At 35.2% G+C, this 22,408-nt stretch overlaps 2 protein-coding genes across 2 annotated transcripts in view; one reads left to right on the top strand and one right to left on the bottom strand.

Annotated features, from left to right (window-relative positions):
* The window catches only part of LOC150092408 (FK506-binding protein 15-like), a 398,069-nt gene extending 395,567 nt beyond the window's left edge, over window positions 1-2,502 (bottom strand). The window contains exon 1 of the mRNA XM_090415127.1: window positions 2,388-2,502. The gene's annotated coding sequence lies outside the window, so the exon portion shown is untranslated. The remainder of the gene's footprint in view (window positions 1-2,387) is intronic.
* Window positions 2,503-2,622: 120 nt separating this feature from the next.
* LOC150092407 (high affinity copper uptake protein 1-like) overlaps window positions 2,623-22,408 on the top strand; it is a 59,089-nt gene continuing 39,303 nt past the window's right edge. The window contains exon 1 of the mRNA XM_090415135.1: window positions 2,623-2,700. The gene's annotated coding sequence lies outside the window, so the exon portion shown is untranslated. The remainder of the gene's footprint in view (window positions 2,701-22,408) is intronic.

Below are 22,408 nucleotides of genomic sequence, written 5' to 3'. Positions count from 1 at the left end.
GATATATGGCAAGGAAATGCTGCCCTTATAAGTAGTGGTGTCTTCATACTGTCGTGGATGAGGGTTGAACAGTAATCTGTCTATAGTGTTCTTAGAGTATACAGGGCCGGTTTTATCATTAGGCGAACTTAGGCAATCGCCCAGGGACGCTAAGACTTCAAAACAAATACTGGTTTTGGTTTTGATTAATAAATATATTTTAATGTTCATAATGATATTATTTTTATAAATCTCCACATGTATAGGTGTACGTGTTGTTGTGTGAGTATGACAAAATATATATAGAGAGATAATGTATAAGAGCTCAACGATGACTTCTAAGGCCGGAACAGGCCATGCTAGGCCTAAATTCTTGATACATCTGATGATGATGTATAGGGGCGCCTAAATTTTCTTTGCCTAGGGGTATTAGATTCTCTTGGACCGGCCCTGAAAGTATCCATTATGTTGAAATGTAACTTAAGCTCATTATGAAGTTCGTCTTCGTCCAACAGAACCAACCGAGCTCGGTGACCTAAAGTGGAGATGATACCCAACTTCTGTGGAGGAAAATGGTGTGAGTCACCATGAAGGTACCTGTCCGTATGTGTCGGTTTTCTGAAAATAGAAAATTTGAGATGTTCAGCCGTCCGGGTTACTTTGATATCCAAGAATACGACAGAGCCATCAACTTCCAATTCAGATGTGAATTTAATAACCTAAAACGAAAGATATAGCGAAGCCCATATCTTTGGTTTTAGGGGAGAAGATGAAATTCCATTTTCTTCAAAATTCACTAGATAAATGTTGGCAAGAACAGAAGACAAAGGATTTCCTAAAAATTGGCTAAAATTCTAAAGAAATATTATACCAAGACGCTCTTCACAACCCTACCTAAACTTCGTTCCATCTTAAGTCATCCTAAAACTAAACACAATAATCTTAAATATCCTGGTGTTTATAAGATTCCTTGCGACTGCGGCAAGCCATGCTTCGGACGAACGGAGAAATCTATCGAACTCCAATTAGAGGAACACCAGAGAGACAGCTGCAAAAGAACTCGAGCCAGTACATTGTCCAGTCATGTGCTATCGTCGGCGAACTCAAATGATGAAGGTTTTCCACATCAGATACTCTGGGATGAAACTGTCAACGTACACCTATGTGGTGACGAGTTAGAGAGAAGAATTATGGAGTCTAAGGAGATAGTTATCAATGTCTATTCAGACAGATAACAGATGTCTATCTGTCTGAATTTTAAAGTCCCATAATATCTTGGCATTTTCATTTTCAATAACTTTTTCAAATGTGTGTTTCCAAGGAATTCTGCAAGTTGGGGGAAACCATATGTCCTGCACAAGTTCCCCCACATTTGCTACCTGATCATGCCTTTGTTTATAGTCATCATGAGCAGTCTTGCTGTAAGAATTAATTAAATGGTTCACTTCTCTTCTCTATCTCTGCATATTCTTAAAATTGCTATCATTGAGCAGCAAATATCAGATCTTCTGTCTCTTTCTTGATGCTGCCCTGCTGAGGCCATTGCCAAATTAAATGACTGTCGACTTTCCCGTCAGTATATTTTAAATTGACCATGAAGGGCAGCATTTCTCCTTGTACTGCTTTTTTGAACTACCACATTCACTACATTTTCGTTGTAAGCTTCAATTAGCATCTTTTCTGGGCTTTCCTTGATATAATTATTCAATGATTATATCACGTCCATCATTTTACCTGACTATGTATAATCATTTATGCATAGCCTGAAATCCATAAAATCAGGTAAAATCCATATCAATGCGTGAGTGCAAGGCATGATTCACTGTCATTAATCATAGTCATCAGTTAACCCTGCTTGTATCTGATTACAGGGATGGCCCATGGATTGATTGCTGTTAGTGTTTCCACCATTCAGTTCGGACTTTGGAACCTTTCTAATTCATTTCAGATATTCAAACGCTGTTTTTTTTTTTTTTTTTTTGCTTCTGCATTACTCTTCAACCTACCTTGGTGTCCCTTCTGGTTCTGACTGATGAGATCTCAAATAAAGGTCGAAACCGGTCTAGATAGTGGCCCTTCTCATAATGCATTGCATTCTACACATCTGAAAGTGTACGTGCTTTGCATTATAGGATACTAAGGCAATTGATGCGAAGTCAGCTTCTATATACAAGAAGCTCAGTCGTGAAGGTACTTCAAGCGCAAATATTGTTTGCTGACATTTGGATAAAGAATTAAACCAAGAATATAATTTCTTGGCATTTTTAATTTAAATCTGAAATTTAAATTAAATTTCATTTAAATTTAATTTAAATCTGAAATCTGGCATCTTTAATTTCAGTTATTTACTGTAATTTCTCTTTCTGCTAGAAAAGAAATGACAGTAGTAAGAAAAATAACACCCTTACTTGTCAGTTATTCACTTCTGCTGTTAGCTGTGGCTGAAAACTGTTAGCAGTGAAAGAAGGCATTCAACTCTTGGCCAAAGTTGTGTCACAGATATTTTATCTCTCATGACCAAAGGTTCTAGTCATTTTAATCTATACAAGACTTTCCAAACTGTAAAACAGTACAGGCTAAATCTATCAGGTTCTCTTTTCAAGCACGTGATGAGATATTAGATTACCTGCAAACTGACAGAATGCAGACGACGTTTTCGAAATAGTTTTATACTTTACTTCGCTCAGTGTCGCTATATCGAGTTTCAAACATTAAGACAAGGTGAGGATGAAATAATAGAAATATAGTTTTTATTTATTAAATTATAATATTATATATATAATATAATATATATAATATTATAACTTATTTATTAAATTATAATATTATTTTTTTTTAATATTACTTATTAGATAACATGCGAACTGACAGAATGCAGACGAAGTTATCGAAATAGTTTTATACTTTCTTCGCTCAGTGTCGCTGTATCGAGTTTCAAACATTAAGACAAGGTGAGAGTAAAATATATTATTAAAATAAAAATAATTTTATTTTAATAATATATTAAAATAAAATTATTTTATTTTGATATATTTGCTGTATATTTTAATAAACATTATTAAATATACAGCACTGTATGTTGCACATACAAAATTTAACATAATTTCATAATTTAAATTATGAAAAAGCTTTTGATCGATATAGATGAAAAGTGTTCAAAATTATTGCAATAACAATTCGACCTTGACAGTTCCAGTGACACACTGCAGCTGACTCACTATTCGGTCGGCTGACTAATCATGTGCTATAGTTTTGTAACAGCTAGAATATCTCACGCTAAATTAGCTACTAAGTAGTGATAGAATGACCTTCATTGTGTATTTCTTTGTATTAATAAGCAAAATTTCGGCTTAGCTCTTCTTATAGCCCTTTATTATTATTTTTTGCTTTAAAAATATTTTTTCCGCATATTTTTATGAAAAAAAAAATACTCTTAATATGAAGCTTCAGTCTGCTTCATATGGGTAGCGACATTAAAGATATTTTGGTAAGAATGAACTCTAAAAAAAGTTTTACAAATATAAAACAATACTTGATAATAAAATTTCAGTGTCAGCCATTCTCATACGACCGTGGAAGTGTTTTTCTTTCGAAAACTCGGGTTTTTCATACCTCAGGGAGAAAAATGTACGCAATATTTATTTATGAATAGCACTAACCACCTTATTCTAAAATTATGGTTACGAAAGTCAATCTGGGTAGGATATGGGCCTTTTAGGGACTGTAAGTACCACATATTATTATTATTATTAAACTTAATAAGGTTCCGGGGATAGACATGATATATTATGATACATCGCACTAGCAAGAAGCGAGGTATTCAAACTGCAGAACGTGATGTGTTAAAGAAGTGATATATTAAATCGCAGATAACAAGACGAGATCGCATTACACTTGCACACCTAAAAACCTCACCACCTATATCCGCGTATCGAGAAGACCATTACTGTACGACTCAAATTTTCGACTCAGAATCTAACGTGAGCGCTTGTTTGTTTGTTTATTTGTAGTGGCCCTCTCTATAAAGGTAATCAATTACATTGTGAGGTTTTTAAGGAGCAAGTGTGATGCGATTTTCTGGTTAAGAGTTTTGAGTTTCCCGAACAGAAGTAATCCTAATTGAAAGATTTTTTTCTCTGGAATTTCCAGGTAAATTTTATTAGTGAAGTATTTCGTATGTGTGCATATGCTATCATGACTGAGCAGATATAGCATCGGTTTATGCCACCATGGAAGTCACATCCTCCTCCTTCTGATTATGCTACTGTTAACAGGAGGTGGGGGGAGGGAGAAGGATATTGACCCCCTGACCCCCCCAAGTATAAGACCGGTAATTCACTTTCAGATGAAACTCCTTTTATAAAGGTAAGTAAAATTCACACCCATACAGCGATCTGTTTTGCAAGTGGAAAAGCCAAAGTTTCCAGGATTAAAACCTATGTCACTTCCCTATGAGGCCGACTGACTCGTTTTCACTTAAAAATCTCTTATAAAGATTTCTAGCTACACAAAAGATTTGAATCTTTTATTTATTTATTTAACCAACTCTTCTTCGAATGTGTCCACTGTCAGAAGAACACGTTCGTTTATAGAGAGAATTTATTTGTCTTCTAGCAAATGTTGCTTTGACATCATCATAACCAGCAACAAACAATAGGTCTGTTTAGTGGGATTACGTTAAAAAATATAATAAAATAAAAAACTTTGGTTTCTTAATGGTATCGACAAGCTGTGTAGTAATTAAACGCTTCTATACAGATATTCTAAAGAAACACCAGAGAATAGGGGGAGTTTAGTGGGTAGTTCTAATGGAAGCAGCTCATGAATACATCATACATCCCCCTTACGGAGATGTAGCTATGCATTAAAGGAAAGGGCCACTACCTAGACCGGTTTCGACCTTAATTGAATGTTCAAGTACAGATCAAACTCCAAAAATTCAGCATTGTTCCCCTCAGTAATAGACTCACCCTGCCACTGAGAAGAACTCTGAGACCCGGCTGGCTCTACAACGTGGTAGGCTCACCCACCACCGAGCAGAGATGCTCATATCTCATCTGAGGGGTAACAGCAACAGCCGTACCTCAGCTAACTTCACAGTCTACAGCATTGCCATTCATTCCCCCCTCCCCAGGGCCTGGGTGACAGCAACAGTCGAGCCTCAACTAAAACTTCATGGGCTACAGCATTGCCATTCATTACCCAAGCTTTCCACCGGTTTCGCCCCTTATTGAGGTATCATCAGTGGGAGCCAGACGCATAGATGCCAAGGTTGAAGTAATGCAGGGCTTATAAATTTTACCTAAACAAGGTGCTTTGACCTTATTAAATAAAAATCTCAGGATGAGAGAAAGATGTAGAAAGTTTTTTTTTACCTTGGATATACTTTACGTTAAAGATACCAAGCAATTTTAAAAACTTGGTTTTAATCCTTTTTCCTAAGTAAGCGAACAGACAACTAAGTCAAGTTTGCGCCTGAACTATGTTCCACATATCTCCGTAAGTGGGTATGCTTTGCATTAGGGGAGATACTAAGGGAAAGTGATCAGAGTTACTCCACCTTTACCACGAGTTGCCTCAGATCTGAACATAGTTCAGGAACAAACTTGACTTACTTGACTGTGTGCTTATTTTGGGAAAATGGATTAAAACCAAGTTTATAAAATTGATTGGTATCTTTAACGTAAAGTATATCCAAGGTAAAAAAAAAAAACTTTCTACATATTTTATATATATATATATGTTTATTTTTTTTTAAATATTGATTGACTAAAAACCGAGAAAAATGAAAGCAAAGTTTAATAGCACGACTAGTTTAATCTTGTATCAGCCTTCTTCAGGTGCACATTACAAAAGAAATAACCAGAAAACATAGGGGAAAATAACTGTAAACAACACGGAAAGTTAGTGTATACCAGTGGCGGCCCGTACATAAGCACTGCGACACTGCAGCGCCCCCAAGGAAAAAATGAAAAACTTAAATTTTGTTTGTGTTTATAAATAATAACAATGCTTACAACATTATATAAATGCAATACAACATGTTAAAGGTTACAGCTTATGTTTCGACAGTGATTGAATAGTTAATAATTGGAATTGTTCGATTAACGCTTTAGATTACGAAACAAATGCACTGAGATCTAACGCAGTGTCGGAATTCGACCAATCGCAGCCAGTCTCGCCGATATTCGTTTGCGCTTGTGATTGCACGTTACAAGTCATCCGACACTGCTCGTTTGGACAGTGTATTGTATGCTTGCGCGCGTTATTTCTGTGAGATACGAAACTTTTATTATTGGTGTTTGTTCGTGGTGAGGGGGAAATATTTTTAATAAAGCAATTTTTAATACGTAAATTTATTTATTAATAAATTCGTTACTGATTAGGAAAAAAAAAGTTTTTTTTTTTACTATATGCAGATGGAAAAATAAGGCATTGCATGGAAAATACCTCCACAGCATAGAGGACAGCGCTGACAGCAACTTGACCTGGCAATGGTTGAAAAATGGAGCACTAAAAAAAGAAACAGAATCGGTAATTTTTGCAGCACAAGAACAGGCCATTAAAACCAACGTTATGAAAGCAAAAAAGCAAGCAAAAATAAAAAAAAATTCAAGAAGACAGTAAATGCAGATTGTGCAAAGAAAGAGAAGAAACGGTAGACCACATTATAAGTGGGTGCAGCAAAATCGCACAAATTGAGTACCGTCTTGGCTACGTTATACGTAGCCAAGATAATCCACTGGCATTTATGTAAAAAGAATGGGTTTGAAGTATCTAAAACTATTGGAAGCATAAAGTTCGCCAGAAAGTGGTTGAGAATGAAAAAGCTAAAATATTCTGGGATTTCAAAATCCAGACTGACAAAAGCTTGGAATGCAATAAACCCGATATTGCAGTGGTTGAAAAAAGTGAAAACAAGGGTGTTCAGTTTATAGAAATATCAGTACCAGGAGATAGTCGGATTGACGACAAAGAAACTGAAAAAATTACAAAGTATCGCGATTTGCAAGTCGAAGTTGAACGAATCTGGCAAAAGTAAACGAAAGTTGTTCCCATAATAATAACATATATATACTGTATATATATAGAAAGTATTTTACCTTGGGTATAATAAACGTTAAAGATACCATGCTATTTTAAACCTGGTTTTACTCCATTTCCCAAGTAAGCAAACAGACAAACAAGTCAAGTTTGTGCCTGCAAGTGTTGCAAGAAGTCTAGCTGATCCTACACGTAGTACAAGACCAAGGCAACTCATGGTAAAAACAGATTAAGCTCTGATCACTAATCTTAATATTTACCCTTAATGCAAAGCACAGCACATCTCCTTGAGGAGATGTATGATGCTTTGTTAAAGGCAAGGGGCCACTACCCAGACCAGTTTCGACCTTTATTGAGGTCTCATCAGTGGGAGCCAGGCTAGAAATACCAAGATTTTAGTAATACAGAGCTTATAAGTATTTTACCAGAACAAGTTACCATAAGGTGTTTTAACCTTATTAAATAAAAATCTCAGGATGAGAGATAGATGTAGAAAGTATTTTACCTTGGGTATAATAAATGTTAAAGATACCAAGCTATTTTAAACCTGGTTTTACTCCATTTCCCAAGTAAGCAAACAGACAAACAAGTCAAGTTTGCTCCTGCAAGTCTAGCTGATCCTACACGTAGTGCAAGAGCAAGGCAAATAAGTAAGCAAGTAAGCAAACAGACCTTGGTCTGTTTGCTTACTTGGGAAATGGAGTAAAACCAGATTTAAAATAGCTTGGTATCTTTAACACACATATGGAAATAAAGTGAATTGCTTATCTCTGTATCCATGTTTGTGTATTTTGATTGTTTATTTATTCGTGTTATCTCACTTCGCCGTTTGTTAAGTAGCGGCCAGAAGTTGGATAGCAGAGGGCAGTCATCCCTCTCAGTTTGTGATAGGAGATTAGTTTGTAGTCCTTTAGTGATAAAAACACAGGCCTACAAATCGATTCTTGTCTAATAGAGTTTGCGTTCGAATATCTTGCTGTAAGTTGGCTATGCTGGGTTGGGTTTTGTGTGTGTGTGTGTGTGTGTGTGTGTGTGTGTGTGTGTGTGTGTGTGTGTGTGTGTGTGTGTGTGTGTGTGTGTGTGTGTGTGTGTGTGTGTGTGTGTGTGTGTGTGTGTGTGTGTGTGTGTGTGTGTGTGTGTGTGTGTGTGTGTGTGTGTGTGTGTGTGTGTCACGGCGAAACTACCATAGCTTAGCTATACCAAAATGGTCTGGACTATTTAGATAGGAGAATTGAAAGTATCTTACATCCTGATAGAAGACACGAACGTTAAAATATTTGATAACCTACAGCACAGTTGAACATTAAACATAGAATAAAACATAAACGACCTGTCTAAATAGAAAACAATGCACAGGCTGGCACGTCTAAACAATGCTGTAATCACGGATATATGCTCATGCCCTCTATAGGTTTGCATCTCGTGTCTTCTATCAGGAACGTACGATACTTTTATCAATCCGCTAACACTTTTTATTATCCAAAGGGCGTAGACAGTATAGTCCTATCTAACTTTCAAAACAGTGTCCTAGGTTCGATTCCCCTAGCCGACGTGAGAAGCTTAAGGATCTTCCTCAGCCATAGCCAAGTCAGCCGGTCTTGGGGGTTGACAGCAGGGTTTTTTTCCCTCAGTTTATCTGGGAAACACACACGAATAGAGTCAGGAATACTTAAGCCAATCCCTCCAGCCATAGGTCTGAATTGTCAGTTATGCCGGTCCCGAGAGAGGATAAAAATAGGGGGGGGGGTTAAGGTGGTGCAGTACCTCCCCTTAAAAGGGACTCACAGCCGTTGAATCATCATACGAAATGAAATGAATATCCAAAAAAAAAAAAAAAAGAAGAAGCATTCAGTACTTTCTTTTAGCCTTAACTTTTTAGAAAGTAGCTCAGATCCCCCACCTTTTACCAACGCTAAAGTTGAGTGCATTCTCACAGCCTGCTAGATAAGAGTTCGTCATTTTAACTAGCATTTCTTTGATATACTTGCGTGTGTTCTACAGTGTTTTCTTAAGTTGCTTTGTTAAAAACCCGAGTTTCTTTTTGAAGATGGAATCCTAATTATTTGCACCAAAGAACGGTAGGCCTAACAAAAAAAAAAAAAAGTCTCCAGTTGGCGATTAGTATCTCCTCCATAGCATTCTTTCTTTATAGACTAGGCTTTATCATCATCATCTTGGAGTTACTTGGACTACAAATATATAAATAGGCATACAAATAAATGATTGTTTATTTATGAGTTACGTAAGCTTCTTTATTTATTTACAATAATATGATTGGATACTTGAATTACTACATGGCAGTTAAACCAATCACACTCAATAATGCTAGTCTGTGTAATATTGTATTGTAGTCAATATCTTCCTTCATGCTTGACCGCATGAAGGAAGACTTGATTTCGAGTCTAGTCGGCGAATAGAGGAAATTTTTCTAAGCCTTTTTTCGACCGGTTCCCGAGTTAGTAGATCTCTGGCACGGGTAAGCAGGTTTTTCCTCCCGGAAACTCGGGTTTTTCGTCCTGTAAACTCAAGAAAATCGACCATAGAACCCACATTATTTCAGACATTAGATATGAGTGTTAGGGTCCACGAGACGGCGACACTTGTTGAGCCATCACTCTTCACTGTGTGGCGCTTAATTAGTGATAGCCTTGGGCCATCTATCTCTGATTGGTACCAGTGGAGATTGAACTGCCCACTCAGTCTCCAAAAGTTAGATAGGGCTAAAAACGGCCTCGCTTACTCCCTATATAAACGGGAATAAGAAAAGGCGTTAGCTGATTTTTTTTGCCTGATCGATAAAATTATACAGTTTGGTATAATTCAAAATTACTTAAAAATGAAATATATTCTTCTTGTTTTTGTTTCATGAAAGAATATTGTTTATTATCGATAAAATTATACAGTTTGGCATAATTCAAAATTACTTAAAAATAAAATCCGTTATCATAACCCCAATAATGTTCTAAAATAAAAACTATAACAAATGTTATGTTTTTAATTGTAATGTCCAAATATTTAAAGAGACGCAGTAAACACGATAAATACTACGAACACTCTACTACTGGCGCAAACTGCATATAAACAACAATGGAACTGCGCGAGACAGTGCCGCATTACACTAATAGCTCGCATCTCACTATGACGAGCACATGCTTGCGCGTGTAGCAAATACTAGCAAAGTGCTACAAGATGGATTTTCATTATTTTTTATACAAAATAAGAGAATTGTATAGGATTATTGACCAATAAAATTAAATATTACAAGCAAATATAAATAAATTAATAATTATATTTATATATCGAGAAAAATTAGGGGTGCTGCAGTTTCGTAGTGCCTATGCACGAGCCGCCCCTGATATTGAGTAAAATTTATATTAAAAATTAAACTCTGTTGTGATTACATTATTACGGGATTTTCTAATTTTAGATAAACAATCTTCTTGAAATTTTATAATTTGTTGTAGTAATATTCTTGTTTTTTAGACTCTCTCCATTCGCTGCTGGATATAGGCCTTTGCCTTAACTTTCCAGTTCTGTCTGTTTTCAGTCAATGTCCACGATCTCATGTCAACTCTTTGTAGATCACCTCTCCATCTTGTTCTTTGGCGATCTTTCTTTCTCTGTTAATATATTAGTAGTAATATAGTATACATAAAATAAATAATTAAATGTTATGGTTTAATTCCAGGAATCTTCCTTCCATCGGTTTCAAACTATGCACTAGGATTAGTTTCATGTTTGGTCGCTAGAGCAGGGATACGAGACTATACAAAAAATTCAAAATAAAAATGATAAACTACTAAAATAGTCTAATAGGACATCCGCCACTTTTGTTAAAAACTCCGAGCATTTTGTTTGTAGCATCATACAGGCGCATTAATCGAATATAATAACCTATGGGAAAATGTATAATTCGTTTCTCAAATTTCTTTTTTGACCTTAAATTTTTTTTTTTTTTTATAAAAGAATTAGGGTATGTCTCAGGGTCTAGTTAAAGAAAAACCATGAAGCTGAAATACGATAAAATATATTCAGAATATAAATTTATTATTCTGCTTCTTAACAAAGAATTGAGCTAACGTAGTTTGGCGGCCATTTTGTTTCTTTTTTTCATACAACCGACGGTATGGCCCTATTGCCTCTTTTACTCTTCTGCAAATTTTACTGCTTCTCTCTTCATCAAGGTCAGCCTCTAAGTATTTCTGCTTAAAAACTTCGGTTGTACGAAAAACATTTTCAAATTGTTTCTGTAAAATATCTTTTGGCTTGTCAGTGATTACATTTTCTTCACATTCTAAGAATTAATTATCTTAGATTCATTTGAAAAGCCTCTAAAATCATTTGCACAATGTGGAAGAATGTACTTCCAAACGACTCGCATATTGTTAGCAGTAATTTCATTCGACTTTGCGACTTTATAACCACACTGAGATTTCTCTGATTTGGGCGGAAAAGTCTTAGAAGGCATTCGCTTCCAAAAAAAAAAAAAAAAAAGGCCAGTTTCATTGACATTAAGCATTTGTTGGTCACAATAGCTTCAAAATCTCTGGATAATTTGTGGCCAACTCCTTATCTACACTTGCAGCTTCGCCTGTGATTAGAATATTATGTAGGCTATTGCTCTTTTTGAAACGCTCAACCCACCAGCACTAGCATGGAATTCTTCTTCTTTTTCCACCATTGATAGCCCTTTCTTTCAAGGCTGCAAAGAGTCTTAATGCTTTTGATTTAATATGGTCAGAGTTCAGCGGGATCCGTTTTTGGTTACAATCTTCGATCCATGTAGAAAGAAGTCTCTCTAATTCAATCATTATAATACTTTGATTTCAAGTGCATGCATGATGAACTGAAGCAGTCTTATTTTTCACTTTCTCGTCCTATCTTTGCTCTGTTCTCGCCTTGTTCAATTTTCTTTATTATTTCAAGTTTTTCTTTCAACGAGATTCTCTTCAAACTATTTTCACACTTCCCCTTTTTTGCTCACTAATTCTTTTACTCATGATGAAAGGTTGGGAAAATATTGCAAATAAAAAAAAATAAGGAAAACAATTGCAAATATACGAGACGTGATCATCAAAATGTTATGTAATTAGCAGACGACAAATTTTGGCGGTAAATTTGGAGCATAGCGTATATGGAAATAATGTAGTATTGTCGTGACGTGTTCTCTTGACGTTCGAATCCGCCATCTTGCTAAAAGTCACTTTCTTAAAATAAAGGAAAACTAATTTCAAATTAATCACAGATCTAAGGGTAGAGAAATTTCTATTATACTGCGCCACTCTATCCTTAGATAAGTCTATATGAATTAGTAGGATTAATTCAAAATTAGTTAGCAGTCTTTTCACTCATTCAGGCCGATGGTATTTATTTTCTTTCCTTCTGGGATTCCCGCTAGATTCGAGTTTTTGTGAACGGTGCAGTAAAAAGAAATTCAGGCAAACACAATATTTAAATTAACAAACAAAACATTTAATATATGGTTATATAACAATTACATAAATTCCACTTCTAAATATGACCAACCAGTCAAGTTAGCATATCAAGTCAAGTCATTCATATTAATCCAATCTTCCAAACTTTCACATACAAATTCACAGTTTCAGAATCACAAAATTCCTATACCCAACTTATTACAATAGAAATTCTTAATTAATCAGTTTCCATGTATCTCTCAACTACACTCTACGATTGACTCATAACAGGCACTAACCACGGCAGATATCATTTCAATGTCTATATTTTCAACTCTCAGCCTCGATGGTATGCTACAGTTAATGTTAGAAACAGCGCAACGGAACTAATACTTAAATCTTCATATACTCAAATAAACTAATATGACTGTCCTTACCAGAAATAATCTTCAGTACTTCCAATATTTTGTGAGCACACTTTCAAATTGTATTTATCACACTTGCGAGACACCAAATAACTAAAACATTACTAGTCGCGCTTCAAAAACTTCAGATAACAACTATAAGGTACATTAATTATTCTTATTTTTCATTCATCAACTAGTTTAACTCCGTACAATTCCTTTTTTCGTAGTATAGAAATAAGTCGTAATTGTAGACTGACTGGATTTATTCAGAATTCTTCGTTGAATGTCCAGTTCTCTAATTATCCGATTACGGCAATAATTTCCTTTTATTACTACGGCTGATTCTGCTTTCAGCCAACTATAAGATTCACTTATAAAAAAAATATCTACTCAACTCCTATCCTTAGGAATCTTTTAATTACTTCTCTTTTTTTAGTTTTCTTCCTTGCTACCTTATAGTTCCAAAGTTCCGTTCCGACTCCCCTTTACTACTACTCTATTTTTTCTTCTCCTCTACAAACGCTCCCCTCACACGCGCTCGTTTATTTCCACGCGTCTCTATGACAACCGATAGACGTAAACATTCTCGCGAATGTTACATTAGGTTATATAACTACATTCAGTTATTACATAACGTTAACTTTCATGAAAAGAATAAATAGAATATTTGCATTCCAATAAATGCGTAGTTAAATTACAAATATAAGTTCTTACAATATTGACAAAACAATAAACAAAACAGCTTAATAATATTTAATACAGAATCTATTTACCATTAAAACATTTCTTTGATTAAGCAATTAAATATTTGACATAATTAAGGTAGTTATATGATATTAATTTATAATATATGTTATTTACATCAAATAATATTTACAAATATAGTTCTTGTGACGGAAAGTCATGTTGGATTCTGAATCAAACAACATTTATTCTATTTTCTACATAATTAGAATCCAACAGTATGCCATTAAAAAATAACTTTGTAAAATGTTTTAAATAGGTAACTAAATTATTTCATCTTGGTGAGTGATTTATTTATTTAAAATAGTTAGCTATAAAAATGTATAGATAGAATTTTTTTAAAATCTGTAACATTTATTTTTAAGATGTATATAGGCGCACTAATCGAATTTGGGTATAGAAAAAAAAATGACGCACTAATCGGGGGCGCATTAATCGAGGGATTGCTGTAACTCAATACACAAACAGAAGTCTGGTCCAACCAAGCGCAGTCCTCTTTCGCCAGTTTTAGCAAATATTTATAAGGAAACATTTGAATAAAGATCCAAAACAGAATACCGTTATAAACCAAAATTATGCAAAAGGTAGTACATTGATCATATTCTTAGTATGGAACCATAGACTACCTTTACTTTTGAATTTCTATGAGAACCTCAATTACTAACATAAAATTTACCGACTAGTTAGAATGTAAGGTTCACTACCATTTCTGGATCTTCGGCTAACCAAGGAATATGAACCTACACGTTCTGTCAGATATCTTCACATCATTACAGACCTCAAAAATTGGGCATTATTTCAACCCTACCATAAAGACTCCACTTCCTCATTACCGAAAAGGTAAAGGTGGAACTAGCTAAAGAACGCCAGTATTTGAAAAACACTTTTCTACAAAATGGCTACAATACGGATAGATAGAAAAATCGATCGAGTAACGCATTGAAGAACATATTCGAGATATTGAATAAGGAAGGATGAGGCTTCAACTTTGTCATCACATATGCTCTCTTCAGCGGACCAACAGGACTCTTCGACAATGAGACATCAAGTTTTATGGGATAAATCGGGACTATTACACTGTTACTATGACATAACCGATAGGAGAATTTGGGAACCCTTAGAAATAGCAGTGGATACAAAATATCTAAATATAAATTCAATAATCAACTTGTTGGAATTCATTTTAGTCATCGTTATCAAAACTCGTGTACGTGAATGTATAAAAATACACAATTAGAAATATTTTTAAAATCATCAAACTCTTGTATAATTACATAGTGGGTGTCACCTTAATTTTTACCGTTTCTCTACTCTCTCTCACGCTTACAACTGAAGAAATCCTAGGCAATTAGAATGGAAGAGTGTGTCTTCTAGTATATACTTTATGCTTCTTTCACGAACCTCCTTTGCTTTTACAAACCCCTCAGCATACTGTCGATGTATTTTTGACTACGACTATATCTCTCTGCTTGGTAGTGTTTCCATAAATGTTAAAAAACGGACATGGGTGTTTTAGATCATTCTTGTAATTATCACATAAAACTTCTTGTAAAAGACAAGAATCGAATTCGGGTATATTCCAAACAAAGAGGACATCTCATTAAGGTTTTAACTGCGCTACAGAGGCAATGAAATCGTCTGCTGCTCTAAAGACCAAGCATAGTAATTTTCCAGAGCACTTGACATCACCAAGAAGCTTCGAAGTACTGTAGTTTCATGCTTTACAATGAAATGAGAATCAACTGCCGTTCAGTGGTCCACAAACTTTCATGTCACAGTGGGATGTGACACATGTCCTGTTGATAACAAAGACTCTATCTTCTTGGCCAACTAGCCTCTTGTGTTCAGTATGATATTTAAGTTAGCAATGCTCAGACTTTATTGTTAACGACATTTCTCTTGCAGCCTAGTATACTTTTGTGGCAGTACTGAATTTGTCATTATCTTCGTCGCATCCCCTTCTACACAGAGTTCGTAAGACAATCACTCATATTCATACCGGGATTCGAATCCACAGCCCGTAGGCTTGAGAGAAAGACACAAACCACTCGGCCAACTATGCCAGTGTCTTTTTCTATGGAAAAACATTTATTATGCCGTTTAATAACAGAGGTGGCAGGATTATATATATATATATATATATATATATATATATATATATATATATATATATAATCAGCTAACGCCTTTTTATTCCAGTATATAGGGAGTAGGTGAGGCCATTTAGTCCCTATCTAACTTTTGGAGACTGAGTGGGCAGTTCAGACTCCACTGGTACCCAATCAGAGATAGCTGGCCCAAGGCTACCACTATTTTACAGGAACTCAGTGAAGAGAGACAGCTGAACAAGTGCCGCCATCTCGTGGTCCCTAACCCCAACACTCGTATTTAATGTCTGAAATAATGTGGGTTCTATGGGCGATTTTCTTGAGCTTATGGGAGGAAAAATCGGAGTTTCCGGGAGAAAAACCCGCTTGCCCGTGCCAGAGATCGACTAGCTCAGGAACTGTCAAAAAAAGGCTTAGAAAAAAAAAAAAAAAATATATATATATATATATATATATATATATATATATATATATATATATATATATATATATATATATATCAGAGACGGCTCGTGCATAGGCACTAGAGCACCCCCAATTTTTCTTGATATATAAATATAAAAAAATCAACTAAAGCCTTTTATTCCTTAATAGGAGAAGATGAGGCCTTTATACCCTATCCAGCTTTTGGAGACTGAGTGGGCAGTTCAATCTCCACCGGTAGCCAATCAGAGATAGTTGGCCCATGTCAATCACCAATTATAGCAGCCACCGATGAAGAGGCTGGCAAATAAGTGCTGCCATCTCTTGGTACCTAACCCTAACAAGATATGTCGCTGTCTGAAATAATGTGGGTACTACGGTCGATTTTCTTGAGTTTACGGGATGAAAAACCGAAGTTTCTGGGAGGAACACCTGCTTGCATGTGCTAGAGATCGACTAACTCGGAAACTGGTCCAAGATAGGCTTAGAAAAAGTTCCTCCAGTCAGCGACTAGACTAGAACCTAGGGTCTAACTTCAAGCCGCCAAGTGCAGAGGACGCAATCGCCACTTCCACTGAGCTACACAGGCCTTTGATATATAAATATATTTATTAATTTATTTATATCTGCTTGTAATATTTAATTTTATCATGAAATCCTATACAATTCTCTCATTTCGTATAAAAAATAATAAAACTCCATCTTGTAGTACTTAGGAGGGCGAGGGACGCTAGCAGCACTGTGTTTACCATAGTGGCATATTGCTACGACACAAGAATGTGCACATCATAGTGAGATGCGAGCGATTAGCGTAATGCAGCACTGTCCGTCGCGCAGTTCCACTGTTGTTTATATGCAGTTTGCACCAGTAGTAGAGTGTTCGTAGTGCTTATCGTGTTTACTCCGTCTCGTTAAATATTTGGACATTACAATTAAAGACATAACATTTGTTATAGTTTTTATTTTGGAATATTATTGGGGTTATTGACAATTATGACCATAGAAATGCAACCTCAAGAAATAAATTCTGTGACAGTAGTGACTGTAAGTGAACTACAAAAACTTAAATTTTCACAGTTGACTCTCGCTGAGGAAGTTTCTATTAAAATAAGTGCCCATCCTTTACCCGCTATTCAAATATCTCTGCTAGGAATAAGCAATGATAAGAAGTACATTAGAAGTTTTTATACAGAGTGGTATAAAAAAAGGTTAAAAGCACGATTTCAACGGAGAAAAAAATTCATCAAGGAAAAAGTTATTGACCTTTTCGCTCGAAACAAAACAAGAAGAATGGATTTTATTTTTAAGTAATTTTGAATTATTATTATTATTATTATTATTATTATTATTATTATTATTATTATTATTCGTGACACCTCCAAGGACACCTACAACTGTCTCAACCACTACACCGAACCTCTACTACGAGTCCTCTCCATCAATGCCATCTGCCACCCACTGGCACCACTACCACAACTAGTATTTTTTGTCTGTAAATTGCGTGTGTTCCGAAGAGCCGATTTGTCTGTATGCGGGATGAAAAACCCGAGTTTCCGGGAGAAAAAACCCTGCTACCTCCGTATGAGATCGGCTAACTCACCTTCGATTGAAATCGTCCAGATAAAGATAATTATACTAAACTATATAATTTTATCGATAATAAACAATATTTTTCCATGAAACAAAACAAGAAGAATATATTTTATTTGTAAGTAATTTTGAATTATACCAAACTGTATAATTTTATCGATAATAAACGATATTTTTTCATTTTATCCAAACACGTGTATACACCGAACTTATAGTGTGTATGTATATTTCGAAAGTTGCAGCATTCATTCCCACGATTTCAAGCCACACACACACACACACATATATATATATATATAATGTGTGTGTGTGTGTGTGTGTGTGTGTGTTAAAGTTACCAAGCAATATACATATATGATACACACACACACACTTGGTAATAGTTATCTTTGAGAGTTCGTTTTGAATGATACGATACGTCAATCGACATCCTGTTTTTTTAACTGTCTTGGTTATTTTAGTTGTCTTTTCCCGTATGGGTGAAAGAGGTCACAGATATGCTTATAACACGCAGGCGGAAATGATCCAATACAAGTTTTCGAAGATAGCTAAGTTAATATTACACTCGGCGGGAACCCATCATTGATGGCACGTGTACTATTGTTGACTGGTCGGTGTTTAATGTTGCAACTGCTAAGGAATATATTAAACCGCACAGTATAGAAATGCGAAAGCATGACGTTCATATAAGTGTATCAGAGGTATTCATTACATACTAATTGTTCATATTTATAGGTAATCATACTTCCCTTTTTAATTTATGCAATGTAATATTTAGTATTATATATGGTGTATCTTGGAACAAGATATTTATTATAAGAAATATATTTATGATCTTTTATTAATAAACTGGTAAGCACTCGTACGTTTCTGGTTGGCCAACTGTGCTGAGTGACAGCTGAAATTGCGAAAAAAATATAATGTAAATAAAAACTATAATATAGAGAAAGCACTGAAGGATGTACCATATAACCCACGAATGCGCTAATAATGTTCATGTATTTAGAAAAGTATTGCAGAAATGAGCGATAATATACTATAAGTGTGGAGAAAATGAAGTACACACGCGCGTTGCATTTATCGTTCTTTACAGTCATGAGTGTAATCTAAACAATCACTCAAAGTACATTTTGCCTGAAAGGCATGCGGTAAGTGGGGTAGACAACCTCATAATTAATGTCAAAGCACATTAATGTTTTGTTTATTAAAAGGCATAAACATTTTAAATTAAGAAAATATAGTTTTATGAGTTAGGGTGAATATTGCATGTGACTGGCTAACACATCTTCAGTTGAGATGCTCTTATAAAACTTCATTGCATTCTAGATGGGGTTCAATTCCGGGTTTTCCTACATAAGCGCAAACAAAGCATTGACAACAGTGCTATAGAGGGAGGTGCTGTTATCAAGATTTTCTCTTGATATAATTATGTCCTAAAACTGTTGATTGAATTTGTAAATCCAAGAAATATGATCATTTGGAAATATGTGAACTACACTAGCTAACAAAAGCATAGTAGAAATTAATCTCTTCTCATTGGCTTGCTCCTCTTTTTAATCTAGGATTACTACCAAGATGATCATAACTAACCATTCTTATCATTCTCACTTAATGTAGAACATTCTATCTATTAATTATCTTCAGTTGTCGTGCCAAGCTTTTTTCAATTTATCGTTTGTCATTCTTTTTTGATTACTAATTATACGTTGTTTTTTATATGTATATATATATATACCACCTTTACCATGAGTTGCCCCAGTCCTGAAAGTACTTTAACTGCAAACTTTGTTTGCTAACACTTGGATGGATAAAGGATAAAACTCTGTAAACCTCTCTTCCGTGTTGCAGATGCTTAGTGAGTTGACTGGACATCTAGTCTTTTTTTTTTTTTTTTTTTTTACTATCCCTGCAATATCTTTTAAGTGCCCAAGTCATTTCAGAGTCCAAAACGAATAGTCTTTCAATCAGTCTTTTAATCTTATGACTGTAAGGGATAGGATTTGCTTTGCTTCTCATCCTTTTTTCCTTTCTTTTTTTTTTTTTTTTTTTTGTTAATTCTCAGGTAAATATTTGGTATTTTGAAATAAGTGTTTCATGATGAGATAAATATTGAAACGCTGTTATTCTGCATTTACAATAATTGATAGAAAACTGAATGCATTGGTTAGGTTTATCAGCTTACTGTATTTTTTAAATGTTTTTGTTTTTACTTAGAAAAAATGTATTTTATACTTCAAAACTATATCACCAAGATGTAGTTGACTGTTTAACATATTCCAGTTAAGTCCTGCCACAAACTTGATTATAAATTAAGTAAACTGTGAAGAAGCCACAGTGATTCTATTAAAACTCTACCATCTTCAGGGGTAATTAGACGTGTTAGTGTATATGGATGTGAATGACAAACATTTCACAAGACCCATGTGCTGAGACTTTACATTAGCATGTATTAAAGATGGAGAATTTTAAAATATATGACCTGTTATAAAATCATATGATTTATTATTATAATTACATCACACCTGTAAGGAGTCCCAGGACTCATCATGGGTGGGCACACTGTTCCACTATAACTCACTGATGCCCTTAATTCTCCTACTACAGGACATTACTACCATCAACACACAGCATCATCTACTGTCCACCATCACTAGTGAATATGTTGTCTGTAAATTGTGTGTGTTCTCATGGCAGCTTTATCTATATGCATTTATTAAAAAAAAAAAAAAATCAGATGCAACAACTGTTTTTGTTTATTATTATAGCAATCCACCTTGATAAACTATGTTACATTTGGGCTGGGGTTCTCACCAGAGACAAAATATGGTTTTATGTTATTAAGGATTCAAAGAAGTGCCTAGTATAAATATGTGTGTCATGTTATGTATACTAAGCATCACAGCATTTCATTATTATTAACATCCGACATCCATGGAGTCAGAAGACTCATTATGGGAGGTTTACAGTCCCTTATGGGGGGGGGGAGGATCGTTGAATTATGCCTTAAACCTGTTCACAGTTTCCACAATCACCATGCTTTTAGGCAATGCATTTCACTTGCCAAACTAGCTTCTCACTTTCCTGCTCATATTCTCTTGCACTTGTTCGGCCCCTCTCTTCCTCTACTCTGTGAAAAACCTACTCCACATTAATCTGGTAACAACCTCTCACCAGCTTGTCTCAATCGTATCCCCACCCTTCCTTCCTTCTATTCACAAGACTTCAAGTTGCATTCCCTCAGTGTCTTCTTGTATAGACTTGATGCTGACTTAGTTCACTAAGTCAGCATTAAGTCCCTTTTCTGGACCATCTCTAGTACATTGTCAGCCTCTTGAAAACCAGGTGACCAACTCTGTGCATAGTAGTCCATATGGGGCTTGATAAAAGCCTTATACAAGGGAACTATAATCTTTTTGCTTCTGCATGTCAGTGTCTCTCATTATTGCCATAATCCATTGTGATGCTCTTACAATTTTGGCAATGTGACCCCTAAACTTGAAGTCTCTGTTGACCATCACTTCGAAATCTCTCATCTCTTCCATTTTGTTCACCGTTTCTCCGTAAATTGTAAACTCTGCATCCCAACCTTGTCTACCAAATTTCAAGATTTTGTAACGTTAAACCGAAATCTCTACTCACTTGTCTACTTGCATATTCTGTTTGGATCCTCTTGCAAGGTCGCATCATCTGCTCTTCTTTTTCTCATAGTTCTTCCCAACTTTGCATCATCAACAAACAGCTGCATATCTCCGATTAAGCTGGTCCCAATATCATTAACATATAAGTAAAACAATAATGGCTCAAAAGCAGATCCCTGTGGCACTCCATTAGTGACCTTTTTGTAGGATATTGCTCCTCCATGCACAATCTGCTGATACCTGTCTCACAGCCAGTCAGTTATGCAATATATTAGTCTGTTATCCAATGCCATCAGTTTCAGTTAATTTGATTTTTTGTTTTTTAGGGGAGATTTTGATTTGTAAAGGGTCTCCACACTTGACACGTAATCTGAAGTGAAACAAATTAATGAATTGAACCTCCTAACAGTGAGGCTCAACTCTCCCATGGTGATCCTGTAGCAGTAATAAAATAGCAGCTCTTAAGTTCCAGTATGTACCCAACTTTGACCATATCCATGTTTTATCCCTTTGTCTTCTCCACTGTCTTATATGATGAGTCTTAAACATTCCTGTGAATTCTTACTGGAACTTAAGAGCTGCTATTTTATTACTGCTACAGGATCACCATGGGAGAGTTGAGCCTCACCGTTAGGAGGTTCAGTATAGGTGTTACAAAGTCATCGCAGTACACCTTAAAATCATTTACTGTCTGCATGCTTTAGTAATATAATCCAGGTAATATATCCTGTCCAGAAGTGAGAGGGAGGGAATACTACTAAAAATATCTGATAATGAGTTCAGTTAGAGTACAAACTCATAAAAGCAATAGTAATAATGTGTTATGTAGCAATGAGTTTGAGGTCATTTGGTGCAAAGTTGTGGCTAAACAGTGTGAAATATAAAGTGAGGATTGTTATAGACCTGGTAGTTCAGTTGCTGGAGATAGTGAAATGCATGCTAAATTAACTCTAATGGGCATAAAACAAGTAATTGTTATGAAACAATTACTTGTTTTATGCAATCGCAAAACAAGTATTGTTATATGATTGAACATATCAAAATATTGATTATTCAGTATT

Source organism: Typopeltis vanoorti, chromosome 26, assembly GCF_054136105.1.
Source record: "Typopeltis vanoorti isolate ZY-2024b chromosome 26, IOZ_Tvanoo_1.0, whole genome shotgun sequence".
Lineage (NCBI taxonomy): Eukaryota > Metazoa > Arthropoda > Arachnida > Uropygi > Thelyphonidae > Typopeltis > Typopeltis vanoorti.
The sequence above is the reverse complement of the archived record's forward strand: the minus strand, read 5'-3'. Positions and strand labels throughout refer to the sequence as shown.